The sequence below is a fragment of the Simochromis diagramma genome, unplaced genomic scaffold (assembly GCF_900408965.1).
Source record: "Simochromis diagramma unplaced genomic scaffold, fSimDia1.1 OVJJ01000412.1, whole genome shotgun sequence".
In the NCBI taxonomy this organism is placed as follows: domain Eukaryota; kingdom Metazoa; phylum Chordata; class Actinopteri; order Cichliformes; family Cichlidae; genus Simochromis; species Simochromis diagramma.
Genome location: NW_024387238.1, coordinates 11,887 through 19,559, shown reverse-complemented (window position 1 = coordinate 19,559; position 7,673 = coordinate 11,887). Strand labels below are relative to the sequence as shown.

At 41.9% G+C, this 7,673-nt stretch overlaps 1 long non-coding RNA gene across 1 annotated transcript; it reads right to left on the bottom strand.

Moving 5' to 3' along the window:
• Positions 1–445: 445 nt before the first annotated feature.
• On the bottom strand, positions 446–3,292 carry LOC120746999. The gene is made up of 5 exons (XR_005699012.1): positions 3,277–3,292; positions 2,808–3,056; positions 2,368–2,660; positions 2,160–2,210; positions 446–1,021 (listed from the first exon to the last, which is right to left on the bottom strand). It is a non-coding gene; the product is annotated as an uncharacterized LOC120746999 (long non-coding RNA).
• Between the last annotated feature and the right edge of the window lie 4,381 nt (positions 3,293–7,673).

Sequence of the window (7,673 nt, the reverse complement as noted above, 5' to 3'; positions counted from 1 at the left end):
GGATTTTGTCACAATCTGTAGCTGCAGACTCTGTGGCTCTTTGTAAGGACCCAAATGCAGACAACGAGAAGAAAAAAAATCAAAATTTTAACAAAAAAACGTTTTTCATGGCTGGAAACAAACATGAACCAAATCAGGTTAACCCAAAAATAACCTGTATTTATAAATGGCCTGTATTTATAAAGCGCTTTTCTAGTCCTTAAGGACCCCAAACCGCTTTACATATCCAGTCATCCACCCATTCACACACAGGTGATGGCAAGCTACATTGTAGCCACAGCCACTCTGGGGCACACTGACAGAGGCGAGGCTGCCGAACATTGGCGCCACCGGGCCCTCTGACCACCACCAGTAGGCAACGGGTGAAGTGTCTTGCCCAAGGACACAACGACCGAGACTATCCAAGCCGGGGCTCGAACCGGCAACCTTCCAATTACAAGGCGAACTCCCAACTCTTGAGCCACGATCGCCCCAGACAGACACAATATATACACAAGAGGGTGATCAGTGGAAACACATTGGGAAAATAGCTCTGAGGAATTGAATGTAATGAGACAGGGAAGTCAAACCAAACACACTGAACACGGGATGAAATACTGTCAATGAAACAATAAAACAGGAAGTACATGAACACATGAGCTTGATGCAGAAACGGGGATAAACAAACAGAGAGACAAAAGAGATGACAAAACACACTGACACAACTAAGACACACGGAGGGCGAGTGAGCATAAACATGGATGACACAACAGACTCTCACAAGCGACACAGGGATGAGACAAACACACAAGTGGAACCTCACAGACAACAAACCATAAACTGGAAATACAAGAAAACTCAGAAACATAGAAAGAACTAAACTCCTGCTTAAACTGTATAAACTTAAACTTAGACCATCTTCACACTTTCACAGAGAGACTCACAAAAGCAAAATGGCCTCAGAATCTTTGGTCAACGACCCAGCACCCTGACAGATTGACATTATTGTAGTCAGAGCTCTCCTCTGTGTCACCACGTTGCCCTGTTGAGGTGATCAAATGAAAGCATTTCAAAACAAACTCCCTCTGTTCTCTGCTTAAATGCATTTATCGTAAGTGAGAATAATCACCAATGTATATTTTGCATTTTAAATCTCGCGTTTTGTGCACTCACTTGTCTTGTTAATGACCTTGAGCTGAATCACAGATGTGACATTGGCAGCAATGAAATAATAATCTTACTGATGTTAATGTTCCCTTCTGTGAATCTCAACATTATTATGTTGGAGGGGTTTGTGTGTCCCATGGATCCCAGGGGCTGTGTTGTTGTTGGGGGGGGGGGGGGGGGGGGGGCTCCTGGTAGGGTCTCCCATGGCAAATTTTATCCGGTCCCTCACCCAGGACCAGACAAAGAATAATTAAAAAAAAAAAAACCTGAATGAAAGGAACAGTTCACTCTGCCCTTGAAAGGGTTAATGGGATCCCGCCATGAAGCAAGGCCTGGGAAGGGTGCCTAAGAGCAAGCACCTGGTGGCCAGGCATTGGTCCATGGGGCCCGGCTGGGCATAGCCCAAAAAAAGGACATGGGTCCCCCCTCCTATAGGCCCACCACTTGCAGGAGGAGAGGGGAGTAGATTGGCGCTACGTCCACTGTACCGGTACGTCAAGATGAAGAGAGAACTGACCGTAAAAGTGAAGCTCTCAGTTTACATCTCTACCCTCACTTATGGTCACAAGCTCTGGGTTAGTGACCCCTAAGAACGAGATCGTGGATATAAGCAGTGGAAATAAGCTTACTTCAAAGTTTGGCTTGCTTCTCCTTTAGAGATAGCGTTAGGTGTTTGGCCATGTGGGAGGGGCTCAGAGTAGAACCACATTTGAGGTGGTTCAGGCATCTGACAAGGATGCCTCATGTGTGATGTTTTTCAGGCATGTCCCACTGTGAGGAGACCCTGGGGCAAAACAAGGAAATGCTGAAGAGATTATATCTCTCGGCTGGTGTGGGAAGCCTTGGTGTTCCCCAAGCTGGAGGATGTGGCCTCTCTGTTTAGGATGCTGCCCCCACAACCTGGCGCCCAGTGTAAGAAAATAGTTGGACGCATGGACTTCAATTTTAAACACGGTGATTATATAATCATCCAGCTTCCACAAGCTCAATATTAATGAAAGTTTATACTTTACCATTTTCAGAGTTTTCAGATCTTCTGATTATCTCATAGCCACAACGATCACCTGCAGGTCAGAGAAAATCAGTCACCTCATGTCTGTGATGCTATTTTAAAAACAAATATTATTGAAATAACATTTATATTAAAAGCTGCAGCAGATTTAATAAGTACAGTCTTGTTGCAAACAGCATCATAATATTATAACTGGATGAAAAACTAACCAGCAAGAAGAGAGGAGTACACTTGCTGCTGATGGTGTTGATTGAAGGTCTGCTCATTAACAGCACCTTTATTAAAAATGTAAAATAAGACTTTTGCTTTTAAATGAACCTCATGATGCATTTGTGTCTTTGAAGGATAAAGAGTTTGTGTTAAGTAAAGGAAAAGGTCTCACTGTTGGTTGTTGTGCAGCGATACAACAAGAGCAGGAGAATAATAATGAGAGAGACTCCACAAACCAGTCCAACAATCAACCACACAGGAGATGAAGAGCTGTCAGTTCCTGACACAGTTACTGTGACAACAAACAATAAAGTCTAATTATACTTTATAATTCATAAAATAATTTTAGGAAAGTTGTCAGAATATAAAGAGAGGTGACTTCAAGCCTTAAAACAAAACTCATTTATAAAAATCCATCAAATGTTTTGATCCTGCTCACCTTTAACTGACATCCAGCTCTGTGCTGACTCTCTTCCTGAGTACTGACACTTGTAGAAACCTTCATCAGACTTTGACACTGCAGAGATCTTCAGCTCCCCTCGGGGATCATTTTGAAGAAGTTTGTCATTGTGATAGAAAAACACATTGGAAAGTATTTTTTGTGTTCTCAAACTGCAGCTCAGACTAACAGAAGCTCCCTCAGTCACAGGATGAACAGGACTCACCAGGATAGGAACATTACCATCATCTGTGACACAATCACACACAATTGTTTCAGTCACATCAGCTGGTGCACACTTTTAGAAAAGCTGACAAACAATAATAAGAACAGATTGTACAAATGTTCATCATGAAGATCTGATCTTGTGTATTCAAACCTGTGTGTTTTTTACCACATAATTACTGGGACAAATGTTCACGTGACACCTAAATCATGAAAATCCAGGAGTAAATGTATAATAACATACTCTGTACAGTGATGTTTGACTGCAACTGCTGAACTCTCCTGATCCAGACTCACACCAGTACACTGCAGTATCTGACTTTGATGTGTTGATGTCACATGTGGATCCAGTCATTCTCCTACAGTCAGAGTACAGTCGGCCGTCCTCAGAGAACTTCCTCACTCTCCACTCAGTGAAGTTTCCCCTCACAGGTCAGTGAGACAGAGTCAGAGGTGAAGTGTTGCACTCTGTCAGGACTCACTGTGAGAGACGCTGCTGAATGAACATCTGGAAACAACATGCAGTGAAGAGATAAAGCTCACAGATGTTAGGAACAAAAAATGTCAATTAGTATTAGAAAAAAAATAATGAGCTGAATCTACAGTGATGGCACAACTTATTAGACAGAATCAAACTGACCTGCAGACCAGACAAACTTTGGTTGAACTGTGATCAGTGTGATACTCTGGTCTCCTCTTCCAGCTCTGCACACATATCCTGCTGTGTGTGTCTGTCCATGAATGATGTAGGAGTCCTGTGCAGTCCCACTGCCATCAGGTAGCAGCTCATAACTGGAGGATTTCTCTGATAGATCACGGAACAGCTTTATACCAGTAGAAGCTCCATCCTGCAGACGGATGTTCAACCTCACAGTTCAGAGTTACTGAGGCTCAAGGACTCAGCCATGATGGAGACACAGTGAGGACAGGACGGGGTTCATCTGTCAACGAAGATTTTCTCTCAATGTTTCGTCTCTTAACTCTGAATTCAATGTCACTAAATGTTGACTCACAAATATTTATGATGAACTTTAAGAGTGAGACTATCTAAACATGTCAAATATCTCAACATGTACTAATAAAAACACATTTTACAAACTGTTTCTATTTCCAGGTTAAATGAACTATGACTCTACTTACTGTCAGAAACTGTCAGTGTGACTGAATCACTCCACTCTGTTTGTTTCATGCTGTGAACTTTTCATTCTGCCCTTACAGCGATAGTTTCCACTGTTGGATGATGAAGCAGATCTAATCCTGTATTCATTTTGATTTGGAGCTTTTATCATGCTGTTTGTTTCCCACTCATAATCCCACTCAGTGTCTCCTCCATGGATCTCACATCTGACAGTGATCGTCTCTCCTCTGTATATCTCAGACCAGTTTGGATACAGACTCACAACAGGCCTGTTTGAGACTGTATTCAGGAAATGAACAAATGAATGACAAAAGGGGTCAATTTCCATCAGATACTTTTCATCAGGTAGTGATTTGGGGTTCATTAACTTTGAACTCACCAGTTTTCCCAATCCTGACTGACTGGCTTGTCCTCTGTGTAGTAAACTGGGTTTCCTCTTCCTCCTCTGCACCTGTAGAGTCCTTCCTGTGAGACACTGATTTGTCCATTTGAGTGGAAAACTGCATCTTGTGTGGTCAGGGCTTCAGAGGATTTTCTCATCTCTGTACAGTAGTATTTCCAATCCAGATGATGATGATGGGCTCACAGAGCAGGTCAGGGTCACACTGCCCCCTACTGGAACAGCTGTGTTTATCAGCTCTCAGTTTGGCCTTTGGTTATCTGCAGTTCAGTTTAGAAAAAGAACAAAAGTCAATGACTGAATCAAACCAGTTGAAATAACTTGGTGGAAATATGGAAATAATAACTATCACATAACTTTAATGGTGAAGCTTGCAACAAACTGTACAACTATCACACAAACACAACACTAATCTTTCATATTTAATTTGCTGCATTTCTAAGTTAAAACTGGGAATAAAAAGCTGCTGTTCATGTTTTTGTTGTTGGAATAAAAACTAAACATTTTACTGACCCAACATGAAAGACAGTTATAAAGCTGTAAGAAAGAAGAAGTGCTTTTTCCTTATTTAGATACTCTGGATGAAAGATCTTACATGATACAGTCAGTGTGATGATATCACTCCACTCTGAGAAGAAATAGTCCCTCCTGCCCCGGCAAGCTGTATCCTCCACTGTCAGACTCAGTAGCTCTGATGATTCTGTATTCATTGGATGTTGGAGGTGTGTTAACTTGGCTGCTCTCCATTCATACGTCCACTGAGCTCCTTCACCTCCCTGAATCTCACATCTGACAGTGACTGTCTCACCGCTGTATATCTGAGTCCAGGATGGCTGCAGGGTCACAGTGGGCTACTGGGAACTGTTCACAGAAAAATATCCAGTTAGACACAAATAGAAACATAAAAATTCCTGATGTTTAAAACATGAGAGTAACGTGAGTGAAAACAAATCAACCTCCAACAGGCTACAGGGTTAAACCACACCTCGGGCCAGTCTGACCACTGATAACTGTTTTGATTCTGGCACAAATCCCACTTGGCAAAATGCTACAATCAGCACAAAGACAGTCAAAACCAGGCCACAGGCAGGACTGCTTCATCAGGACGTACTGGGATATTTTCAAACACCCTGACCTGTAGCTGGTTTTTGATAGCAATACCGTGCATACATGAAGAACTGTATAGCACAGCTGCACAGTAGCACAGAGGAAATAGCTCCACAGGGTTATACAGGTCACCCAGAGGATAGTCGGCATCCTTTGCCCTCACTTGAAGACCTGCACAGCTCCCGCAGTCTCAGGAACACGAAGAAAATCCTTCAGGATCCATCTCACCCAGGTCATGCACTGTTTGAACGTCTACCTTCAGGCAGACATTTCAGAGCCATAAAGACAAAAACTAACAACCTAAGGAACAGCTTTGATCCCTCAGCCATCACCATGCTGAACGCTGAACAATCAGATCCAACACAACTCTCATATACAGTGTTTACATAGTTACAGCACAGTCTCATGTTTACACCTGCAGGTACGGCTGGTATTTACATCAACACTGTAACACAGAAACATTTGTTGTTGTTTGTTTATTAAAACAAATTCTGAAACTTTTCACTGCAAGGTCTCATTTTTCTTTGGAATTTGAACTTTTGTAGCTAAAACACATTTTTTAAAGGTCTGAATCGTTTTGTTGATGTTTTTTGGAGAACACATTCTCTGTGAGGGTGAGTCCTTAATCTCACAATTTTGGACTTAAATCAAGAACAAAACTAAATAAATGTTTCTATTTTCCCACATTTCCAAGTATTTAATGAACAGAAAACTCATCTAAGGGTTAATAAACTCACAGCTATATGATCTCTTAGTCTGGTAGAAATAAAATAATTAAACTCACGAGTTTCTGTAACTGTGACGTCACTGCTGTCCTCTGTGTAGTAAACTGGATCTCCTCTCCCTCCTCTGCAGTGGTACAGACCTCCTTGTGAGACACTAATAACTCTGTTTGCTTCATTTCCTCTCATGAGCTGAGCTTTAGAAGAGACTGAATCACGTCTGAACCAGTCAAACTTCCAGCCAGCAGAGCCCTCCACAGAGCAGCTCAGTGTCACGCTGCCCCCTGCTGGTATGACTGAACTTTGTGCTGTCAGTGTGGCTCTGGGTTTACTTGCTGTTGAAGAAACAAAAAATAAAACATTAAATCATTACCAAGAATACTCTTGTCACAGTACTGATCAAACTTTAAACATTCGCTGAGTAATTAATCTAAAAACATAAACAGAAATTGGTAATCCTTCATGTAGTCATGGGAGTAGAGAACTGGATCACAGTAGTCCCAGTCCTGGGAATTGTTAGTCCACTTGCTTATTAATCCTGTTTATTGGTTCTTGCACTCTCGCTACGATCAGCTGATTCCAGTTTGTATCAAAGGAGGAAAATGGTGGTTCAGAAATTACTTTTATTGTTCCTGCACAAAGGATGGGAACGATGGTAAAGTGGAGACTGCTGCAGGACAGAAACAACTGCATTAACGTGGTCAACTGTTAACACAACTTCAGCTCTTCAAGTACCTGCACAGACAGTACGCTAACACTAAGCTAGCCAATAACCCAGAGTGATGAATTTCAACAGGTAAGAAACTGATGAGCAGTCAGGCTGCAGCTCCGTTTCTACCTGTTCATGCCTCTACAGTAGAATCACCATGACGACCGATTTAAAGTCTCTTTGTGCTGGTTTTGTGTAAGAACTTTTTTGCTTTACTTTTTTTGAGAAATGATCCCAACACTGATCCCAACAAAGAGGGGAAATACCTCCAACATGCACAAACATTTGACCTCACAGCCTCTAATTAATCTGCATGAATGTCTTTGATATTCTGCTCAGAGATGGTGGCGACTCTCAAAGTGGAGCCAATGAGAATCAATAAATTCTTATCAATTCCCATCCCTACCTGCATGTGACACATTAGACTGTTTAACAAACTAAAGATTTCACTGATTTATCATCCTCTTATCAAACTCTCATCTCTGTACGTTCCTCTTTACATTGCTGATATTTTAAGAGCCTCCATGGTGTCTCTCCTTTCTGTTTGCACAGTGAGAAAAACTGT